We start from the raw sequence: 23320 nt of genomic DNA, 5'->3' as shown, positions 1-23320 counted from the left end.
TAAGAAAGGCATTCATGAGGCACGTGATAAATCTCTAGGCTTGTCTACATGGACTGATTCAATAAGAATGACACAGAAACTCAAGCTCTCATTGACAGAAAAAGCAGAGTCTATAAAGCTTGGCAGCATTGACAACACATAGGGAGTGCATGCAGGTGTACATGCAGTCGGCCACTGAGGGACAACTTTCCCCTGGCTGGTGATCAGCTGCTGGAGACCCCCACCCCCTCAGTTAGCAATCAGCCACTGGTGCCCCTCCAGTATTAGGAGGCATCAGTTGCCCATGCATGGCAGTATGACATCAGCCCCAAAAAGTAGTAAGACGCTTACTGCCTTATTAAAGCCAAGACCCAGAGGATAATTTAAGAGTGAAAGAACAAGTGTTGAGAAGATGAAGGAAGAGAGATTCAAAAGTTTGCCAACACCCACAATATTCAATTTCTTCAGTGGAACCAAAGCTATATATAATCCAAGCACACAAGTAGCCACCTCCTAAGGTCCAAAGATGAAACAACACTCTTTAACAACAGCTCCACCACCAATACACAGTAGAAAAAGTGTTTTCAAGATACTAATGTTGATGCCAATACTACTGAAACCATTCCAGGGCATCCTATTAAGGACCAGCAAGTTACCAAGAGCCCCTGAAAGCCATTAAGTGAAGTGGAAAAAAGCTCTCTCACCGACTACAGATTGTTTATAAGAAAACCTTGAAACATGAACAGATTCCCAGTGAGAGATGTCAAAACTGTTACCATATTCAAAAAAGGATTTAGGTGGGACTGCAGCACTTACTGCGGTATTGCTCTCTTACCCATAGCTGTGAAGATCCTTGCCTGCAAATCTCATCAATAGACTCACTTTCTTTGCTGAGGAGATTCTACCAGAGTCTGACTGTGGTTTTAGGCTACTCAGCAGTACAATGTATATGATGTTTGTTGCTTAGACAGCTGCAGGAAAAGTGCCACGAGCAACACCAAGATCTTTAAATGGCCTTCACTGACCTGACTAAGGCCTTTGATTCAATCAACAGTGAGGACATATGCAAGATCCTGATGGGATTTGTATGCCCACCCAAACCTACCCAAATTTGTTACCTTTCAGACTTCTTCAAGATGAAATGGCAGCAACTCTCCTAAGCAATGGCTTAGAAATGGACCCTTCACTATTAAAGCTGGAGTTATGTGAAATTGCACCAACACTCCTTCTCTACCTGTATCACAGCTATTCTACATCTTATTGCTGATAGACTTCCATCCAGTATAGCAGAGAACAGGGACAGATCATAATCTTCAACAGACTCACGCTCCCTTTCCTATTTAACTAAAACCTTATCTGCTGCTGAAAACTGGTTTCCACAGGTGGCTCTATGATATTGAATAGAGCTAAAGAGTTGTGAAACAGGAAAAAAGACCAGGAGCCCTTACAGACAGAAAAATTGCCCTAAGAAATGATAGCCTGATTAATGGAGCGACCTTTAAAAAGGACTGTTTCAACATCCACGATCCCAACCATTTTAACTCCTGTAACATGTACAGCTGAATGATCTCCTGTGTGAAACCAAAATTTGATGATACTGTACAATTAGACAGTGAATTACAACTGTATTCATGAACACATATAGTTCCAACACATTGTTAGAAGGAAAGGACACTGTTTCTTCCTTGAGCCCATTAAACTGTACTAGTCTTCTAAATTAATCTAAAGCAGAACTCTGTAACTAATCAATAAAATACACAAACAGATGCATTCCTTCCTTTACGGAATGGCAAACTATTTGTAAGGGGGTACAACCAAAGAGGCTGAAGAGCCACACGATTCCTATCCAACACCCAACTACTACATTTTGTAGCCCATTACCATATCTTTTAAAAAAGGCAGCTCTAGAAGATATAGTTTCTCTCATCCTTTTTAGATTTGGAGCACTTTCCAAGGATGAAAACAGTGTCTCTTGCTCCTCCATCCTCCCACACACAAATTAGAAGTATATTATATGATTGAGGTGCATGTGTGTAGTGTGTCTAAGAATTGCTGAGGAAAACCAAGACAAAGAACTGACCTTGCACTTAATTCAGAACATGAGGAATTAGCCCTATTGAGACTGGAGAGAATTTTATGGTCTAGGTCGGGGCGGGCAAAGTCCGGCCAGATTCATCCAGCAGTGGACTCCATTTCCCAGCCATCCCTGCCCACAATAGAGACCCCAGCAGCAGCTGCGCTGTCATAGCACAAGGCTGGGGTTGCCATGGAAATCAGCCCCAGCCATGCTGGTAGGGTGTGAGGCAGGGCAGGGCAGGGGGCTGCTCTGGAGCCGCTAAGATCTTGCAGCAGGGGCTCCTTGGTCTGCGGCCTGCACGCTCCGAGCAGGGGTACGCAGGCAGCAGATCACAATTGCCCTGGCTCCAGACCACTCTGGCACCGCTACAAGGAACTGGGGCAGGCCTGTGATCTACAGCCTGCATGCTTTGGGCAGGAATATGCAGGCTGCAGATCATGGCTCTGCCCTGGCTCCTTGCAGTGGTAAAAGCCAGGTCTGGAGCTGGGGCAGAGCCGCAACCTGCAACCTGCACAGCCTTGCCCAGAGCATGCAGGATGCAGATTGTGGCTCTACCTCGGCCCTAACCAAGCTGCCCCCGCCGCAAGATCCCAGTGGCTCCAGAGCAGCCCCCTGCCCTACCCTGCCAACATGGGTAGGACCAATCTCCAAAGCAACCTCAGCCTTGTGCTATCACAGCACAGCTGCAGCTGGGGTCTCCATGGAGACCAGCCCCAGCCACATGGGAAGGGGCTGCTGGGAAATGGAGTCCAGCTGCCTGTCAGATCTACCAGTTTGCCCACTCCTGGTCTAGGTTCAATTCCTGGAAAACTTGTCTTCTGTACTCATGATATTTCTGTTATACTGCCAGCCTGACTCCAGTAAAATACAGGTGTTGTGGTTAGTTTTGGTCACAGAGGGTAAGAAGTGAACACTCAAGGTGGCTATTTAAAATAACAAAGGGCTATAAATACCCCAAGAACTAGAAACTGTACTCTGGATACACTGTGGAACTAGAGCAGAAAGCAACACACTAGGTGGTGTGTTTATAATGATCTGTTGCTAAATCATTGGTTTTTTTCAGTATGTGTGGTGCTTGATATAATCAAGCCCAGAGGGTGATGGATTCATGGGTTATCTAGGGTAGGCACATATCCATTGCAAGACCAACTTTTGGCCAGTTGCACATGGAAGGGAATGTTTTTCTTTCTTGTCATGGTTGGATGGGTACCCAGAAGTAACTGAAAAATTAAAAATGATTCAAAGATTGCAGACTAACTTAACCTGAGGCAAATGCAAGTTGTTGTTTTTTTTGTTTTGTTTTTTTTTTTAATTATTTGCTTTTCCTACTATTTCCTACTTTTATCCTGTCTGATTTCATTCTTAAGCAGTTGCCCTGAGAAAGAAAGTTAGAAAATGATTCTATTTACATTTGCTATGAAAGGAATGTAGAGATAACTACTGGTGTACTGTTGATATGTCAGCTGGTGTTGTCAATAGTGTTCCCAACACCAACAGAAGGATATTTAATAAGAGGAGTGGAGGGAGGAGTATGACTTGTTAGACTCTGCTGGTCAGTTAAGTAACAGTTGCCCGTAATTCATCACCTGAGTTTACAATTCATAAATTTAGGACCTGGAAGGGAACATTATGATCACTTTCTCTGACCAGCTCTGAGAGAGAGATCTGAGAATTCATCCAGTCATCCTACCATGTAGCCCAACAACTTCTCTAAACTAAATCAACTCTTTAGGAAAGAAAAAAGGACCTTATGTGATAACTGCAAGGGATAATGTACTGCATCCCTGACGAATAATGCCTCGCATTCGAAAGCTTGTCTAACTCTATCCCACTTACACAGTTGGGCCAATAAAAAAATATCACCCTAAAAAATCCTTGCCTCCTGCATCCCTGTGCAATTTTAATGGTTAATTGTTTTCATTTTTAAAAATGTATGAAATATTTCTCATCTAAACTTTAATGACTAACTTCCAGCAAATGGGTTTCCTTACAGCTTTTTTTTTTTTTTTTTTTTTAAGAAGAGAGTAATTAGAACTGGGCAGTAATTTCTAAGGTCACTAGTGTCTGTAATTGTTTTCTTTATGCCAGTCAGACCACTGCATGCTTCGGAGAAGGTGACAGATTCCCTTTAGGTTGACATCTCTCTTGGCTGGCTCCTTGGGTGTTTTCCTCTCTCTTCTACTACTAACTTAGGAGTAGGAGAGAGAGAGAGAGAGAGAAAGAACAGATGCTCAGTTTTATAAAACAAAACAGAAGCATACAAGACATACTATTTCAAAGCATCTGTCTGCACTTTTACTTTCTATTTTAATGCTATTAATGTTTATTTGATTTAATTATTGATGCAAATTCAATTATTATAATATGGTAAGGCAGAATAATCAGTCCAGATAATAATATAGGTGGTTATAACCAAAAAAAACCTGGGAAAGATAAATGGCTAAAATGCCCCTATCAACAGCAAAAACGACACTGGTACTTATGGTATTGATATAACCGATCGTTCTAAAAGCTATTTTAATGCATGGAGCTATTTACTGAACCTAGAAGTTAAAAAAAAAAAAAAAAAAAAAAAAAAAAAAAAAAAAAGGGTACCTATGCCAGGAAAGCATTCAGATATATGACAAATAAGTAGTTTCTGGCTCTCAGTTTGTGGATGGATTATTAATTTGCCCAACTGCAAAATATCTCTTTATTTTGTTCCATTCAGCCAATGAATGAATTACATCAATAAGACGGATAACACTTGACAATCTTTTAAATAACACACTAGTCAGAAACTGTCACTTTCTCTCACAAGTGGAGAATTTCATCTTCACAAATAACCTGATAATAAATACAGCAATCCAGAAATCCAGCTTAAATGCTGTCATTTCTTCTTGGCTTGTAGGGGTGTGCAAAGTGGGCCCTATTCAATTCAGATTCATATTCTGCCTGAATCGGGGACAATGATTTGATTAATTCAGATCACTGGGTCTGATTTGATTTGGCCAAATCTGAATCTGAAGATTCAATGCTGATTTGGAGAATCAGTGATCTGGCCACAGACACAGCTTTAAATGTTTTTTCTATATACCTTGAGATACCAGGTGGAGCTCATGAGTGCTGCGATCCTGGAACAGATGGAGTGTCCCACAGGAGCATGTCCCCCCCCCATGCTCAGTGGCAAACCCAGAAGTAGACCAGAAGTACTTCCAGTCCACTTCTGGATCTGCTGGGGAGTACGCAGGGGGAGTGCACAGGGGGGGCCCCCCGCACTCCCCTGGCTCAGTGATTGGAAGCACCAGTTGCCAAGCCAGTCGGGGGCGGCATGGAGGGGCCCCCCCACGTGCTCTCCAGTGGACCCAGAAGTAGATCAGAAGCGTTTCTGGTCTACTTCTGGGTCTGCTGCTGAGCACACTGGGGAGCCCCTTGCACTGCGGTGGGATGTTCCATGCAGCCAGCATTGCAGCATTCACAAGCCCCCTGGTACCTTGAGGTATGTAGAAAAAACATTTAAAGCTGTATCTATATCCAAAATCACCGAATCTTTCTGCATCGATTTGGAAGGTTCCAATTAGATTTGGAGAGAATAAAAGGGGCCTCCGATTTGATTTGGATTCATAGATTCAGTCACCGATTCAGGCCGAATCTCCACCAAATTGAATCAGGGACCAAAGCTTCACACAACCCTACTGACTTGGTATATATTAACAGAAACATGCATAAAATAAAATTACAATTATAATCTCAGCTACACTGCTTATATGATGTTGGGATGGGAAATTGGATTAAATCAGAAGATGAATTTAAAATATTTTTAATTAATCATTTTTAAGACAAAAGAATGCATCAGATAAACCTCCTTTGTAGTGATTCTTAATTTTTCTACCAGAAAGTATTAACTGAAAGTCACTTAAAGCCAAATTGGCAGGCTGCTAGGATGCTTTCCGGTCCATGTGGAACAAGATATTATCCTTAGCCCAACTTCCTGTTTTCCCCACTTGACTGCTCACAAGGGAATTATAAAAGGCTGGTTTGACAGACACAGCAGAGGAGAATACTAATGGGAAGTCAGGTTCTCACACTCTAGATTACAGGGGATTTTCTTTCTTCCTTTCTATTGTGTATATTGCTCTGTTTTGAATTCTGCTTAAACATTCTTTTCTTTGGCAAAAATACCTAACAACTACACCTGTGTTGAGTTTCTGCTGGTTCAGTCTGCCCGATTGTATGCATTTTCATAATTAGAAACCAAGGCTTTTTGGGTGTACATTGGTGTTGAAGCGCACATCTCTTCATTTTTAGGGGAAGAAACATTAGACAGACAGATGGTCTAGCAGAAAAACACATCTTCCATTTCTGCAGAAAAACACATCTTCCACACATTCCATTTAAATACAGTGTTTTAATATTGGGGTTGTCACTAATTATGCTTTATTGCTCAGAGAGTGCCTTCAGGAAGGCAGACGTGGATTCAGCACCTAGTATTGGTTGGCAAAATGCCACTCTTTAATCTAGGGAAAGAAAACTTTCACACTTATTCAAAGAGTAGCTGATGCAGCCTAAAAGACATCTGGGCTTGGGACAGAAGTTACACATGAACCAGTTTAAGTCATCAGAAACTGGTTTAAACCTGTAACAGAACAGAAGCTTAGTGCACATAAACCAGTTTCAAAACAGCTGAAACTGCTTTAAGATAAACCTGGTTGAATGTAGTATCTGACTTAACTGATTTGGCTCAAATTGGTTTATGAAACTTCAATCCTAGACCTCTTCTTGGTTCAAGTCAAATCAGAATCCCCCAGCATCCCAGCATGCTTTCCAGCCCTAGGCTGGGCTATGCTGTCTGCTCCAGAGAGCAGAGCTGGCTCTTCCTCACTGCTCCCTAGCTGGAACAGGGAAAGCTGGCTGACAAGGGGGAGCAAGCCTGCCTGGCGATGCAGCCAAGTCTACAGGGGGCAGACTGGGGCCTGGGCCAGGTAGGGGGGGTTAAACACTCCTTCCCCCACCCAAACTTACTGCTGGCTTCAACTGTAGACTAAAAATCCCAGGGGCACGTGGAAGCAGGAAGAGGAAGTGATAAGCAATCCTGTAGAGTCCTGCTGCTCTGATTTTGGACTGCAAATCCCAGAGACCTTGGGGGTAAAAGGAAGAGGAAGTAAACACACACTCAGAGAGCCGTGCTCTAGCACCCCCCGGTTTCTGGCTTGAGCCACTGCACACAAGTGCATTTCCTGAATCAAAGGTAAATGTCTGTTCACTTCTGTTTCAATTTAATATGTGCAGTTTAGACTAACCTGCAAAGAGTTAATCAATTCAGCCTCAGGCTTTTTTACTGTCTTTACTTAGCTCTGGGGTTAATTGGCATCCCCAGGCTTCCCTGACAACTGTTCCCCTAATCCTTCTTGCTGCTCCTGCAAAAAGAGTCTCCTGACTCCCCCCTCACTTCTTCCCCAAGGGATGGGACAGGGCAGGGCAGGGTAGTTTGGCACAGCTCAATACAGCCTGCAGTTCTGGGGGAGGCCCCAGCTCAAGCAGCCCTAACCACTAAGAAGTTGGCCACCCCTACTGAATAGTAAAAGACAAGTCATGTTAACATTAGCAGCTTATTACTCCTGGCTTGATATATTTGAAATAGACTTGGGCAGTAAGAAATGCTTAATAAAACAGGATGATCCAATGCGGGATCTCCAGGGGGTGAAAGGGAAGACTCTGAATCCACCCAAAACAGTACAAAATAACCTTTACATCAACTATTTGTACATTTAGCAAATTCTGCACAGCATAATAGAGCAACAATTCCAAAATCTTTGGCTCTAAAAGGTTTCTGACTTTGCGAGCACTACAAGAGTCTGTTTTTCTCACAATTTTGAAACAAAGCAAAAGCAACAGTTCTTGCTTCTCCTCAACCCCTAATTAACTATATGGAAGCAATTTGTTTCTGGAACGAGACATTTTAAAAATCACAAGGTTCAATTTGGCTTTGATGATTTATAATTTGTGTGTTGAAGTAAATTAGAGCCAATAAAAGAAACAGCAGTAAAGAATAGTTGGACCTGAATGACAGGAGGAAGAAAGGAAACTAGCTTCTATAATTAAAGAAGAGTGAAAAACAAGCTAATTGCTAGGAAATTCAGCCCCATGTGCACAAAAAAAACTTCAAAGGAATGTGACATTTATTTAAAAGAATGGTCTGTACTAAGGGCAAAAGTGAATTTGAAAATTAGTCACCTGGTATGAGAAAAGTAGAAAAAAAGTTAGCTTATTTTCTAAATGAAGACCTGAAGAAATTCATTTATAGACTGAAATACCTATAGGCCACATCTACACATTAATTAATGTGAAGTAGTTACTGCACATTTAGTTTAGTACTTGCTGAATGAAATACTAAGTGCACAATAACTACAGTTACTGTACAGTAGTGCCAGCACATTTTTTTGTGGCACTTGCTGTGCAGTAGCCTAATAACACTGAGCAGTAGCATATTAGCATGGTTTTTGACTGGCACACTACTATGCAGTGTTATTAGGTTACTTCACAATAAGTGTCTCATGTAGACACACCCACAGTGTCTAACTTTGACATGCAGAAGCATGCCTTTAGCTCTCAGTGGAGATGAACATAAAATGCTGAAAGATGGTAGGCCATGTTGGACTAGTGAATGAAAACCATGAGCTCAAAAACAACCGCTATAAAAATTAGTCAGGTTTATAAGAATTAGTCAAATTATGCAATCCATTCTAAAAGGGAAGACAGCTTGCCCCCCCATCAATCAATGCATTTCTATGGTCTATTAGGTTCTTTGGGACACACTTCTCTAATATAGTAAAATGTAAGATAATTAACAAAAGGGACTCAAGAAAGATTCAAATGATTATTTCTTTTAGTCTCAAGTACTTTTAGATCAACAGTATGCAAGTTATTAATACATTTTTCCAGTGCATTATTAAGATTTTTGTTTTGTGAGGTAGGGGCTGAGAGTGGAGTGGAGAGGTATTTACAAGGTAAATCTGTTCTGTCAAGGGGTTTGAGTAGGAGATTATATACTATTATAACCCAAGTAAATAGACCAAACGGTATATAAACTAATGGGAAACTAAAAGGAGACCCTCAAACAGAGTACTGGACAACTCTATCAAACAGGAAGTCTGAGGGAAGCAAATGATCCAGATGTGAAAGTAAGGATCAACAGGTAAACCTGATATGTATTTGAACTACTGGCCAACTGCAATGTAAGACAGGCTTTATTATGAACTGAGGTCAAGGAACATTACTACTAGTAGAGAATCTAGCCAACTGTTGCACTGTCATAATGTATGAAACCATATCCACAAAAAGTATGGCACTTCAATTCACTGAGTACCACTCAGTCTGAAATTCTGGGCATCCAACCTGCTTATTTACACTTAATTTCCAAGATTTATGAGGCTCTTTATAAATATATAATATAGATGGTACAAATTTATAACATAAAAAGCATGCCAATGCTGTAAGCTGCTTTAAATCGGTTTAAACGCAATGGCACAGAAGAGAGAAGTATCACCACTTCATTGGAAGGATATGAATAGTATGTTAGAACACTCATTTCTCTGTTGCTTGGAAGTGTAAAATACATGTCTAGGACTGTTCAAAAGCCAATTTCTCACATACTTGTAAATACCATCATCTTATGTATCTACCATACCAGAAGCTCACTCTTAACGCTTTCTTCTCATGGAGAAGATTAGACTCAAGTTTTATTTGTTTTCACACGCTTCTACCATTATGGATATACTCCCATCCTATGCTACTCTCTCTCTGTCTCTTCACACACACACACACAGGATATTTAAATGACCAAAGAAAATAATGTATATTTTAAAGGACTCTACAGATGTATGACAGGCCAAGTCAAGCGGCCCATAGGGTTAACATGGCACACCAGTCTCTGTAGCCGACAGCACATAAGGGAGTGATACTGCTAGCATCACATCCAGATGCCTTTGACTCCCCAGCCCCAATGAACAGGTACTCATTTTTGGTTTTGTCAACTGGGACTGTCCTTTTAAGCCGCAGCTGATGAAACAATAAATGGGTACCTGGTCACTGGGAGTCAGAAGTTTGATACTTCTTATAGTTATGACATTAAGTTCCAAACAATAAACATAGAATAAGACATATTAGGGAACTAAAACCAAAACATGCAGAACTATATAAAGCCAAAAGCATTAGTTCAAGAAGCAGGCAAGGTTCTTTGAATAGATGTGATATTTTTTATTAGACCAACTGAGTAGTTGGAAAAAAGTTCTAAGCGAGCTTTTGGGTGCAGCCACCCTTCTTCAGTCACAGAGAGTCTCTGCTGGTCTGAGATTCCAAGGAATAAGAGAAGCTAAGTGTGGCAGGATGTCAGTGAAAGTGTAAATAGGTAGAACTTAGAAAGACAAAAAGTAAAGCAGGTAAGGGAGGGGGAAGAAGGCAGGGGGGAGAGGCCAAAGGGAGATATTACAGTGACAGAATACAAGGTAGAAAAGAGGCTGTCTGTGAAAAAAGGAAATAGTTGGAGATCAGGAAAACAGGAATGAAAGAAGCTAAAAAAGTTTGAGAGGATATCAGTGAAAATATAAATATGTAAAAATTAGAAAAACAAAAAGGTAAAACAGGGAAGAGAGGGGGAAGAAAGCAGGGGGGAAAAGAGTCCAAAAGGAAACACTACAGTGATAATAATACAAGGTAAAAAAAAGAGGCTCTCAATGAAAAAGGAAAGAGTCTGAAAACAGGAAAAGAAGAGGCAGAAAAGTAGGGGAGGGGAGAGAAAAAAGGGTGGGGGAAAAGAAGAATGTAAGAAGTCGGGTCAGGCCGCAGTGCAAAATGGGCTGTATTTGATTTGGGTTTGGACCAAATCGGGGACAGTGATTCAATTCGTTGATACGGATAAAATGTCCTGATTCGATTTGGCTGAATATGAATCTGAAGATTCAATACTGATTTAGAGAATCAGTGATTTGGCCGCAGACACAGTTTTGAATGTTTTTTCTACATACCTTGAGGTACTAGGCATGGCTCGTGAACACTGCAATGGTGGGGTAGATGGAGCTTCACAGGAGTGTGACGGGCCACCCCACATGCTCAGCAGCGAACTTGGAAGTGGACCAGAAGTACTTCTGGTCTGCTTCCGGGTTTGCTGCCGAGCACACTGGGGACCGCCCAGTGCTCCTGTGGAATGCTCCATCCGCCCAGGCATCTCAACATTCAGGAGCTGGCAGGTACCCTGAGGTGTGTAGAAAAAACATTTGAACCTGTGTCTATGTCCGAATCATCAAATCTTTCCAAATCTCTCCAAATCAATTCAGAAGGTTCCAATTCAGTTTGGAGAGACCAAAGGGTCTCCTGATTTGATTCGGATTCAGAGATTTGGCAGCCAAATCGGGCCAAAACTTGACTGAATCGAATCAGTGACTGAAGCTTCGCACAACCCTATCAGGCAAGTTTCTGGTAAATTAGATAACAGGCAAGTTATAATGCGTCATAAATCCAATGTCTATATTGAGTCCATGATTTTTTTGTATCCAGCAGATTTATGAAGTGAAATTCATAAGCTAGTCTACAGAAGGTGTTTTGTAAGTTCCCCTTGAGAGTTAAAACTGAGAGATCAGAGTGGGAGTGACTGTCCTGTGAGAAATGTGCCCCCACTACTAGTTGGATATTCTTGTCTTCAATAGATTTTCGGTGTGCATTCATTCTGGTGCACAGTTGTTGTTTGGTTTCTCCTACATATTTTCCAACAGGGCATTTGGTGCATAGGATGAGATGTATAACATTTCTGGAGGTGCAGGTGTAAGATCCATTCCTGGTATGGTCCTCATACTTCTTACCCAATTTAAGACTTGATTGGTGGGGGGGTTTTGGTATAGCCAACACAAAGTTTTTGGTGACTTAATTATTTCCCTAGGGACACTATCATGTCCTATTGATACAGGATCCAAGGAATGTATGCTTTCGAGACTTTCTTGAAAAAAGCTGTGATTCTGCAGAAAGTCAACTCTGCAGGTGCTCTCTGAACTCTTGAAAGGCTAGGAACCCTTTGTGGTCCTTCAAGAGGCTTTGTTTATTTTTGTGATTTCCCCCCTTTTATGCCACAAATAGAGCAAGATTAGAGCTAAAAGTAGTGTTTGTTGATCTATGGGTACTTCTCACTTAACATCGTACTGGTTAACGTTGTTTCATTATTACATTGCTGATTTATTAGAGAACATACTTGTTTAAATTCATACAATATTTAGTTGTAAAATTATTTGGCCACCACCTGCTAGTAGGTAACTACTGTAACATAACTGGATTTGTTTAACATCATTCTGCTTAAAGTCACATTTCTCAAGAAAGTAACTACAATGTTAAGCAAGGAGTAGCTATAACTACCATTTTAGAGTCCTATGCAGTTAAAAGGAACATTTCAAAGTGCCTTGGATGTAGAGCTTACAGAACTGTATGTAACAATTTTTTCCCCCTCCCCTTTTTAATAGTTAAGCCATATGCTGACTAAAGTTTTTGGCAAGGCTGGTAGTAAGCTACTCTTTCCACTGTAAACAATGATAGAAATATAAAAAGGGGTATGATGCAGTATTCAGACCACAATGCTAAAGAGGCAAAAAACCACCTCCAAAATGGAACACACAGAAGATGAGGCAGCAGAAAGAACAAGCAATCAAAATAAAAATGAGAAAGGCGTATTTTAAGCATAAGTCACTGCCAGAAACTAACAGGGAAGATCAAAAGAACTGCACGTTCTGATGTAGAGACAGATTCAGAAGAGGAGACAGATCATCTGAATAGTCTAGCACAGCAAACAGCTCACTCAGCTATTGCTCAACCATGCGGACATAAGGGAGAAGGGGTGAAGGGAGAGCAAGAACCGCTTCTGCTCTGCCGAGGGCAATAAAATTCTAAATGGGAGGCTCTGCTTTGTTACATGTACAAACCAGACAGAAGATGGTCCTGTGGGCCAACAGTATGCCGCCAGCACCAGTTACCTAGATCACCAAAGCTTCTCTCCTGACATGTCTTTGATGAAAACTTCAATCTTGGGGGTTGCTGTTACTCCCAGTTCAGTGGTGTCTTGCCAAGGTCACTTGTCAGTGCAAGGATCTTGTTGCTCCATCTCTCCCTACACCCCTAGTGCCAACCCCTTGTTACTTTGGTGTTGTATGGACGCAGCATTGTTACCAGTTGTCATTCTCATTCTGTCTCATTCTGTCTTGTACGTCTATTGTTGTCCTCCTGGCCCTCTCCACAGTAGGGCTTCCAGGTCTCTTCCTCCGATATGTGTTGGGGCAGCTCCCCACTCGGGGGTTGCCACCAACCATCTCCCTCCAGCTCTCCACTCAGCCCACAAGGACTTCCTTCTGGTCCCCCTGTTAGACCTCCGCATGGGCCATTCATTGGTCCCTCACTGCCCTGGGCAGCGAATTGGTGCTGGCATGCGCTTACAAAGCACGTTCATGCTGGCACCAGCTTTTCTTCTTCATCCCGTCTCTGGACTCCTGCTGGCTGCAGTGTGGGATGCCGCTGTATTGTTGGTAAAGTTTTGCAGTGCAGCAAGCCCGCCACCGCCATCCTGTTCACAGGTCTTAGGAGGCTGGGCTGTTGTTTGTTCTGCCCCTGCTGCCCCCTTCCTGCAGCTCCGCGTGCTGTGGAGTTGCTGGCATTGCTGGCACAGTGATCCTGCCACCACTGTCATGCTCCTGTGGGTCAGCATGTAGCAGTGCTGCTGGTGAGCTCAGTGGCATGGGACTTTCACTGTTGCTGCCAGATCAGTTCATCCAGAATTGATGCATTTAACCTGTTTTGAAACTGCTCCAAGTTTTAGCATGGGTACTCCAAAAGTGACACTTTTGTACCTACTTATATATAGTACAAATTACTTATATACAGTACAGAGAGTGCCCCCTCATCAGTCATCGCTATATGCATGTGTACTCAAGATATTCTCCCCCCCCACAAAGAAGCCATACTAATTAGGCAACCACTCATAACTGGAACCACATGTTCTTGTCAGGAGTCCTAGGATCCTTCAAAAATTTATGTGCAGATGAGGCACAGGGCAACTTGGTCTGGCGTCACCTCACAGACAGAGTGTCGGTGACAGAGGAATTCTGGATGAACTGTTTGGAGCCCTGTTTGGTGATATTTGCTAGACATTTAAGGCTGGTGAAGAAACAAGGAATCATTGGAAATGGGAAAAAAGGTGCAGCTCAGCTGTGGGAGTGAAGAAGTTGAAACATATGCAGTATAGTGCCTCACCATGGCTTTAAGAAAGGTCAGTGGGACTGTATTCAAGGGCCACTACCATATCTTATTGGCTAAGTACAGACAGTCAAAAAGCCCAAGGCTGAATCAATTCAGTCTTTGCAGGTTAGACTAAGCTGCAAAGATTGAACTGGCAAGCAAGCAAACAAACATTCACTTTTGAGTCAGGAAATGCAGGCGCATCTCTTCAGTGGCTCAAGCTAGAAGCCAGGGGGTGCAACAGCACACCTGCTAGCTCTAAGGCTTTCCCCCACCTCCCTAGTCAAGTGGAGGGACATGGCCAAGCCCCAGCCCAGAGCTAGCTGGAAGGTCTGCCTAGGCACAGGGATGGGGAAGGGGGGCAGCGCCTACAAGGCTGAGGAGAGGATGGGTAGGGGAAAAGGTAGTGGCACTGAATTCATAAAAGCTTAAACAAGAATAGTCCTCTCTCTGAAGCAAGCATATATTGAACAGAAGGGAACAACCCCGCAGAGTCCTGCTGGCTATAATCATGGACTACAAATCCCAGAGACACCTGGAAGCAGGAAGATGTAATGAGCAACCCTGCAGAGTCCTGCTGCTCTGAATCTGGACTGCAAATCCCAGAAACCTCAGAAGCAACAAGAAGAGGAAGTGAACACACAGTTGATGCTGGGGGACTGTGATTTAACTTGACCCAGGAAGCAGTTTGGGACAGAAATTTCATAAACTGGTTTGACCCAAATCAGTTGAGTCTGATACTACACTCAACCAAGTTCACCTTAAACCAGTTTCAGCCATTTTGAAACTGGCTTACGTGTACTTCTGCTTCTGTTCTGTTACAATTTTAAACTGGTTTCTGACCGCTTAAACCGGTTTGTGTGCAACTTCTGTCCCTACCCATTCAGGTGGGCTGGGCTGGACTGTACTAACCTATCCTTGCGGTGGGTTCCCATCAGCATATTTGCCCAATATGGGCCATGTGTTCTATAGTCATGCTCAGTGTTGGCTTCATTTAATCAATGGCTGCATTTAATCAACATCATGGTTGGTTTCCACTACTTAACACATGCCGCTTTTGGCAGCAATTAATGATAGACAATGTAGGCTATGAGGTAGTCATATGTGAATGTAAGAGGAGGGGCTTCTCCGGCTCCTCCAAGATAATTGGGAGAAAAACCTCATCTTGTATTCAAGTAAATAGAGTACATGCTTACTAAGAGATTTAATGGCATGTTGCTAAAAACAGCCAGCACGCTGGAGAATGGAACAGACTCAAGTGATTCTGCAAATGATTTTTGAAAATTTAAAGAATCAATAGGGTAATAAGTTAAATAATTCTGCTGTGCCCAAAATCCCCTTTGAAAAGAGTATAGTATGTCACTTTATAATGTTTTCAGCTATATGAGACACTTTACTGGGAGACAAAAGTTCACTGTTTTTTGATCCAGTTAATTATTATTTTTAAAAATGGCTCATGTTACAGGCTGGTCTTATAATTACATGCTTATTTAATTTCAGTGAGCCAATCAGGACAGTAATTGTAAAAGCAAAATGTAAATGGGTGTTTGACTGTAGAGATGTTGAAACCAGAAAAATCAAAATGAAACTTTACTAGTTCTTTTTGCTTGCTCCTTTAATTACCATAATTGCTAATGATAACAGCTGATTTAATTAGCGTTTTTAATTATTGTGTTGTTGAAGTGAAATGATAGGGGTTAAAAATAGCAAATAAAAAGTAGGGCAGAAGATACTAAAGCCTGTGTTACAATTCAGATGCTCCAGAGATAATGAACCACCACTGATCTGATCTTAAATCAAGAGGTAAGACAGAGAATAACTATGTGGAAGTCTCAGCACTGACTCCCAGGGAGGAGCATCACCTACTGAATAAGCAGAGCTCTTTATATATGCTGGGATTTCTTGGAGGTCTTATCTAACCAATGATCTGCAGCAATGCTGCACAGCTATCATAATCTGACAAAATAACCAGGTGGTCTGATGGCAGTCATAAAATCAGTGACCCTCTACCATTTACTCTCAGAATTTCACTAAGTACATATGGAAAAAAACCTACATACATATGTTATAAAAGCTTCTAGGCTGCAAGGGGCAATAGGACAACAGATTTTAAAAGATACTTATGTTCTTTTTAAATCTATTTTGAGCAGATTGCAGCTAGCGTAAGGAATATCCATCCTACTCCTATTTGGTACCAGCCAGATACTTCCTGTTGCATTTTATACTGAATGTTAATATATTAACTAGTTCTCAGGAAAAAACTCTGACAAAGAATTCACCTGTGAAATAGAAAGGCATGAGGGGTAGTTGTTTATAGGTAGTAAATGTGAATTTACTACCTGCTCCAGAAAAACACAATCAGAGTTACAATGACATCACTCCATTTATATTAGGATCATGCTAAAGACAGGGTGTGGCATCATGGCCTAGGTATAGGATAAATCTCACAGGCAGGAATATTCTATAGGATTTAGGGTTGTACGTGTTAAAACTAGTATCTGAGACTCCATCCTGGAGCCAAGCAGCTGTCTGTTCAGAGCTCTCATGTCAGCTGGCTCATTCCACTTGTGTTCAAATTTCGAAATGGATTTAAGGCAGAGCCTGGGGGGGTGGGGGTGGGGGGGGAGCCGTTCCTGCAGTCCAATTTATGCCACTATCATAGTGGTAACATGGGCATCGGAGAGAAAAGGTGGTCAGCGCTTGGCTAGGTGTAGATGGAAAAAGATCTTTTTGTCATAGCGGCTTCAACCTCACATTATGCATTTTGATTACCAATGTTGGCTCAACATTATCAGAAGTGGTGAAAAGGGCATGAAATAGTCAGGGTCAATCATTTTTATGAAGATTGAGCCACAGATGACTTGCTTTCAACTATTTGTGTAGACAACAACCACCCTGGGACAAGGACTGTCCTTTTGTTGTCTGCATGCATTTCCTCTGGGTGCTACCACAAAGCAAATACTACTCCAAAATTCAGCTTAACCATTGGGAGAAAATCCATGTGCCTGCCCTAGTCCCTTTGTTCTGCATGAAAAAGTTGATGCAATGTAAGGGAGGTACAAAAGTCCTATATCCAGCTGAGAAATTTTCCAAAATAAGAACTAAGACATAAGGCTGCAAGGCTTGGCACAGGGAGAAGGAAATGCAACTAAGAAAGGCCTGTCAGAGGTAGGGCTGCAAGACATACTGCTATGGAGAAGCACTGTTGTGCCCAGGGAAGAGCTGGGAGGCAGCTGTAACTTGAGCAGACCCATGGGATTGCCTACACAGTGCTGAAGCCTGTTCAAATCCCCAAGCAGTTTAGGATAAGGAAAGTGCAGAGTAGATTAAGACCACTTTAACCCACTACCCTTTCCCTTCCAGGCTGAGATTTCTGTGTTGCGCTTCTAAGTAGTGCAGCACCAAATCTCATCCTGAGAGGGAAACACAAACTACTGTCTGCATACTGTACAAGGCACAAACACATCATACATGTTCTGAAAACATCATCTTTTGAAGGCATCACATGCACACTGAATAATATTATGCCCTGCATAAAATCCTGAGGCAAAAGAACAATTAGGCAGAATGGCAGTTTGTTTATTTTTTCTCTTAATATTTGTTCAAGTATTTAACTAGGGAGACAAGTCAGATTCCTGTGATAGCAATGCCAGGCTCACTCACTCCTACATTTGACAGGCACATTTTAATATTACAATCATCTTGCAGCTTGTGGGTGATGGTGATGCCTTCCCACTCATTCCCATTGCCCTTGGGAGGGTTTGCTCGTTTGACAGCAGGTTTGGGGTCCAAAAGAGGAATAAAGTCTTCTGAGGGTGAGTGACAGATAAACTGCCTCTGTCTTCTGTGCTTCTGTTGAAGAATTCAGGATGCCACAACCCTCAAATATACATAGTTTCTCAATTTAACACTATTATACTCAGTGGTTAAAGAATGTTTCTCAAATATTTACATCTAGCAAACACATGGGTTTTTACTTTTAAACTACTCTTAACTTCATAGTTGTCAAATTGCAGCTATAAATCTTCCCCATTAGTAGCATGTATCCTAAATGAAGGAAGCTTCTTTATATCTAGTATGTGAAATTCTAAAGAAGAACTCTTAACAACTCTGACCGAACAAGGGAGGTTTAAGTTGGATATTAGGAAAAAACTCTCTCACTAGGAGGGAAGTGAAACAGTGGAACAGGTTACCCAGAGAGGTGGTGGAATCTCCATACTTGGAGGTATGTAAGACCCGGCTTAACAAAGCCTTGGCTGGGATGATCTAGTTGGGGATGATCCTGCTTTGAGCAAGGGGCTGGACTAGATGAGCTCCTGAGGTCCCTTCCAACCCTAAGTTTCTATTATTCTAATTCAGACACAGAGAATTGACTTGGCAAAGTAAAATCAGATGTTATAAAAGCAAGAGTTAAAACCAAACTCCAAGTCTAACGTACCTAAGTACATCCAAGTACCACCTAAGTAGCAAAAGTAAGTGATGCGTAACTGACCTTTCAGGCCTGACAAATAATGTTAGCAAAGGAGAAAACAGCATACAAAGGATTTTTGGACAAATATGAACTCAGGCTCCTTTTCATTGCACTTCCACCTCAAACTGGTTACTTTATGTGGCCATTATAACTGTTTTAAAAAACAGTTATTCAGATGAGGGTGGCATTGACGTCTCAGATACAAAGAAAAACAAGTTGGTTTGATTTTAGCGCACTATTAAGGTCGCTATTTATATCTTAGATCTGTATTTTAGACATGTCCTTGTATGGCAAACTTCTGCTCCCGTTTAACAAAACTCTGAGATTCGGGATGTTAGCAGAGTCTGATTTCCAGAACTCATGAGCACCTGAAAAGGCTTCAAAGTCAGATATTCTGAAAAGTAGCAAATTTATTTCTTCTTTCTTATTTGAAAACATAGAATAAAGAGAAATTCTTGCTCCCAGGACTGCAAGACATTCTACTGGGTTTGAATTAAATCTTGAAATAATGTAGTTCACTACTCTGTGGTCCAGATACAAGTTGAATTAAATCCCTTTTTGGTTTTGCTCAGACAGTAGTAGTGTAACTAAGGGGGAGTGAGAAGGTCACCAGCCTTCTGGTCTAATTTAGACTCTGCTCAGCACCTCCCACACACACACTTAGCACTGTCCCCCTGCACTCTGCAGGATTCAGCACATACCGCTTCCCCCATGCCCACATGCACTGTGCTCTCAGGCATTTCTGTTTAGGACACCTCTGAAAGGCAGGGTCTGATTACCCAAGGTAAGCTTTTTCATTAAAGTGCCTTTTCCCTTATGCTTCAGCCCTAGATCATAACCTCACCTTGTCTGACTTTGCAGATTTGCATATTGTTACCACACACTACAATGTTAAAAACACCCCACTACCAAGGGGCAAACTACAATTGCCTGAAATTCCTCCATGCTAACATGATCACTGCGACAATGAAAAATGAGCTAATTTAGGTAACAATGTTTAGGAAACCTGACTCAATCTGTGACAGCATCCTTTTTTTTTTTTTTTTTGGGGGGGGGGTTACACCCCAAAGTCTTGCCTTTACAGCCACAAACAGCTGATAGATGTTAGGGCTGTGGGAAACTGCACCATTCAGCTTCGATGTCTGCTTCAACATTTCAGGGGGACAGTGTCTCATTTCAAGTTTAGTTTTGTTTTGAAAGCACTGTTCCATTTTGTTTCATCAAAACAGTTTCGCTGTTTCAACACTATTTCAAGCTGGTAAGTAGGGGGCGGGGGAGGGAAGGGGACCATGGGGGGACCCCTGCCAGGCCCCATCCCCTGCCTGCCCCCTTGCAAGAAGGGTTGCCAGGGGGAAGCCAGCCAGACCCTTGCTGCCTGAAACCTCACAGCTGTATGTGCACTCTGGTGGCTCCTTCTGCTGCCAGGAGGTCAGAGGCTGCTGGGGAAGGGCCTGTCAGGCTCGAAGGGCAGTGCAGGGGGCAACTGGAGCTGGTGGTGGTGGCATGAGTGGGTGGGGACATGGCCCAGGACACGAAAAGCCCAGGGAGGTGGTGTGGAACTTGCATCGCATGCCAGAGGCTTGGGGCGCCAAAGGCCTGGCTGCCTTCCTCCCTGCCCCCCACCAGGGGTTGCCCCCACCCCAGGGGGAAGACCCAGCCCCCCGCCACCCTGTATGGGCCCAGCGGCAGCGCGGGCCCTGGCCCCAGGGCAAGTGGGGAGGCTGCACCAGGAGCTAGAGCAGAGCTGCAGCTGCTTTTGTGCTTCAGAAGCTCCTGCAGCTTCCAGGAGGCCAGGGGCCGTGGGGAAGCGCCTGGCCAGCCCTGGAGGCAGTTCAGGGGGCCACCTGAGGCCGCTGAAGGTAGCATATGGCCCAGGACGTGGGAAGCCAAGAGATGAGGTGCAAAGTTGCATCCTGTACCTCAGGCTTTGGATGGCAATGGCCTGGCTGCCCCTCCCATGGGTGCTCTCGGTGGGTTCTGCCACCCCAAGGGAAAGCCCGCCCCTCCCCACCCACGAGGGGCCAGAAGCCTGGCAGCAGCTTGCCCCCTGGCCCCAGAACAGCCAGGAGGCTGTGCCAGAAGCCAGAGCACACCCGCAGCTGTTTCTTCGCTCCAAAAGCTCTTGTGGCCTCCCTGAGCTTCTCGTGCCCTGGGCCAGGACCCTGCAAGGTCATGCCACCACCAGCAGCCTTGGAAGGCAACCCACGCTGCCCCTGAGGCTGGCAAGGAGCTTCCCATGGCCCCTGGGCTCTTTGTGGCCACAGGAGCTTCTGGAGCAGAAAAGCGACTGTGGCTCTGCTCCCAGCACAGCCTTCCCCCCAGGGTGGCAGCACCCACCAGAGCCTCCTGTTGGGGGACAAGTCAGGCCATTGCTGCCCCAACCCTCAGGCATGGAATGCAAGTTCTGTGTCACCTCCCACGCCCCAGGCCCAGTCCACGCTACTTTGTGCTGCCCCCAGGCACCCCCATGCTGCCCCCAGGGCTGGACAGGGGGGTTGGGAGCCAGTGACAGCCAGGCAGTGCCCCAGGGCCAGTGCCGGCAGGGCCCAAAGCAAGGTGGCAGGAGCCCAGGGCGCACCTGGCTGGGCTGCCCCCAGCAGGGAGAGGGGGGGAGCCACCCCACTCTGGGCCCCACCAGCGCTGGCTCCTGTGCACCCCCTCACTCGCAGCCCCCTGCCCCAGCCCCATGGAAAATACAGTAAATGAAACCCATTTCTAGAATCCAGGAATCTGGATTCCCAGACCCTCACTTCAGCTTGTAGGAAAATTTGTACCTTCATGGGAAAAACAAACAAACAAACAAACAAACAAACAACTGAAAAATGGGGCATTTGTATATCAATTATAGAAGACCTATGTTTCTGTGAATTCCTTCACTAAGTAGGATTATAAAGGCTTAAATACAGCAGGAAGATTTTTTTTTTAAAGGGTCATATCACCTACACAGTTACCTTCAGTGTTTAATTCTTCCTACATAGTTTAGTCAGTTGTGTTCCTCAGCAACTCAGTCTGAAATCCAAAGTCCACATGCCCAGAAAGCTGTGTAATATTAATGCCGGACAAAGCCCTTAATTTTTAACAGATTAAAGGATCTTTATTTCTTCATCAAGACCTCAGTTCTGGTACCCTTACTCTCTACAAGTAGGATGGACTGTACTCCACAAGCTTGGAAGAACTGCAGCCCAAGTGACCAAGGCTGAAATAAATGACAAACTTCAGGCCAGAAGGGCAGGTTTATCAACTGAGTCTGACAAAACAAAGGCCTTTTACTGAATACAGCAAATCAATAACATTTGCACTTAGACATTTGAAAGACCTGGTTATATGTAACATGTCTTGGGAAACTGAACAAGTACATAATATTGTAAAATTACACTTTGGAGCGTGTACACCTCCAGAGTTAATAGCATTTTATTCCCTTTCGCTTGAAATATCTGGAGTGGAGAAAAATCATTGCCAAGCCACAACTTTAAAATACATATTGATCAACCTATATACTATAAAAGCCAAAACTGCTATTGTGAATAGCATTCACCAACATACATTTTTGACACACATATTAGGTGCTCAACAGCTGCTAAATGCTGACAATCCAAGATGGAATGTCTAAACATTTGCCAATGTTGCCTTCATGCTCTTGGCATCTGGGCATTTTTACATACATACTATCTAGGCGTTTTTACTAGGGGACACATTCACAATCAATCCTTATTTTTCACACTACTTAACCAACTTGGTATACTCAAATTTCATTATGGTTTTTCATTTTTGAGAGTCTCTGAAGAGAGACCCGAGGAAGAGTAGTGCAGTACCCCAAAGCTTGTCTAAGTCTATGCCAACTCTGCCATTGATCTAATAAAAGATATCACTCACAAAAAGCCTTGCCTCTTGCATACTTCCTGGACCATCTCAGCTACATTACTTCAGCACTACCAAATTATGGTTTTCCATTTCAGAGTGTGGAAACCTCAGATAAGCAAAGGAACCATTTAAAGTACCCTGAGATTTTCTATTGACAACTAATACGGACGATGTTACAGGTTCCCAAACCGAGCAGTAAAAACCTCAGAGCCGCCAAGTTCAGCTAAACAGCTACCAGACAGTATTTATGCTTGGGGCCAGCAGATTTATGCAGACATTTGATTCCACACTGCACTCAAACCTCTTCTGTAAACAGTGAGCAAAAAAAGCTGATGAGCAGTCTTCAGACAGCAAAAATGACAGAATAGGGATCTTTTCCTTCACTTTAGATAAGATTAATAGTAATCTAGAATGCAGCCTCTAACACCATACTAGGCTTTTCTAAAGCCTTTACTGAAAACAGCTAAAGTGGTGAAAACTTGTGCAATTAATCTGTCACAATTCTTGGCTCCTTGGCACGAATGTTAAGGAAACAGTGATTTAACAGACGAAACAAGCAGCTTTTAAAATCTCTCTCATATTTTATTTACCACTGCATGAAAGTGGAAGCCACAAAGCTTGGTCAGTGGGTGACTGGAAGGACCTGGGTACAATCCCAAGGGTGGGCAGTAGATTTCCACTCATCATTT

At 43.1% G+C, this 23320-nt stretch overlaps 1 protein-coding gene across 3 annotated transcripts in view; it reads right to left on the bottom strand.

Moving 5' to 3' along the window:
• Nucleotides 1-23320, bottom strand: part of OTUD7A (OTU deubiquitinase 7A) — a 217214-nt gene that overhangs the window by 123236 nt on the left and 70658 nt on the right. The window lies entirely within an intron of this gene.

Source organism: Crocodylus porosus, unplaced genomic scaffold, assembly GCF_001723895.1.
Source record: "Crocodylus porosus isolate Cpor-Errol unplaced genomic scaffold, CroPor_comp1, whole genome shotgun sequence".
Lineage (NCBI taxonomy): Eukaryota > Metazoa > Chordata > Crocodylia > Crocodylidae > Crocodylus > Crocodylus porosus.
This window is presented reverse-complemented; position numbering and strand designations above follow the sequence as displayed.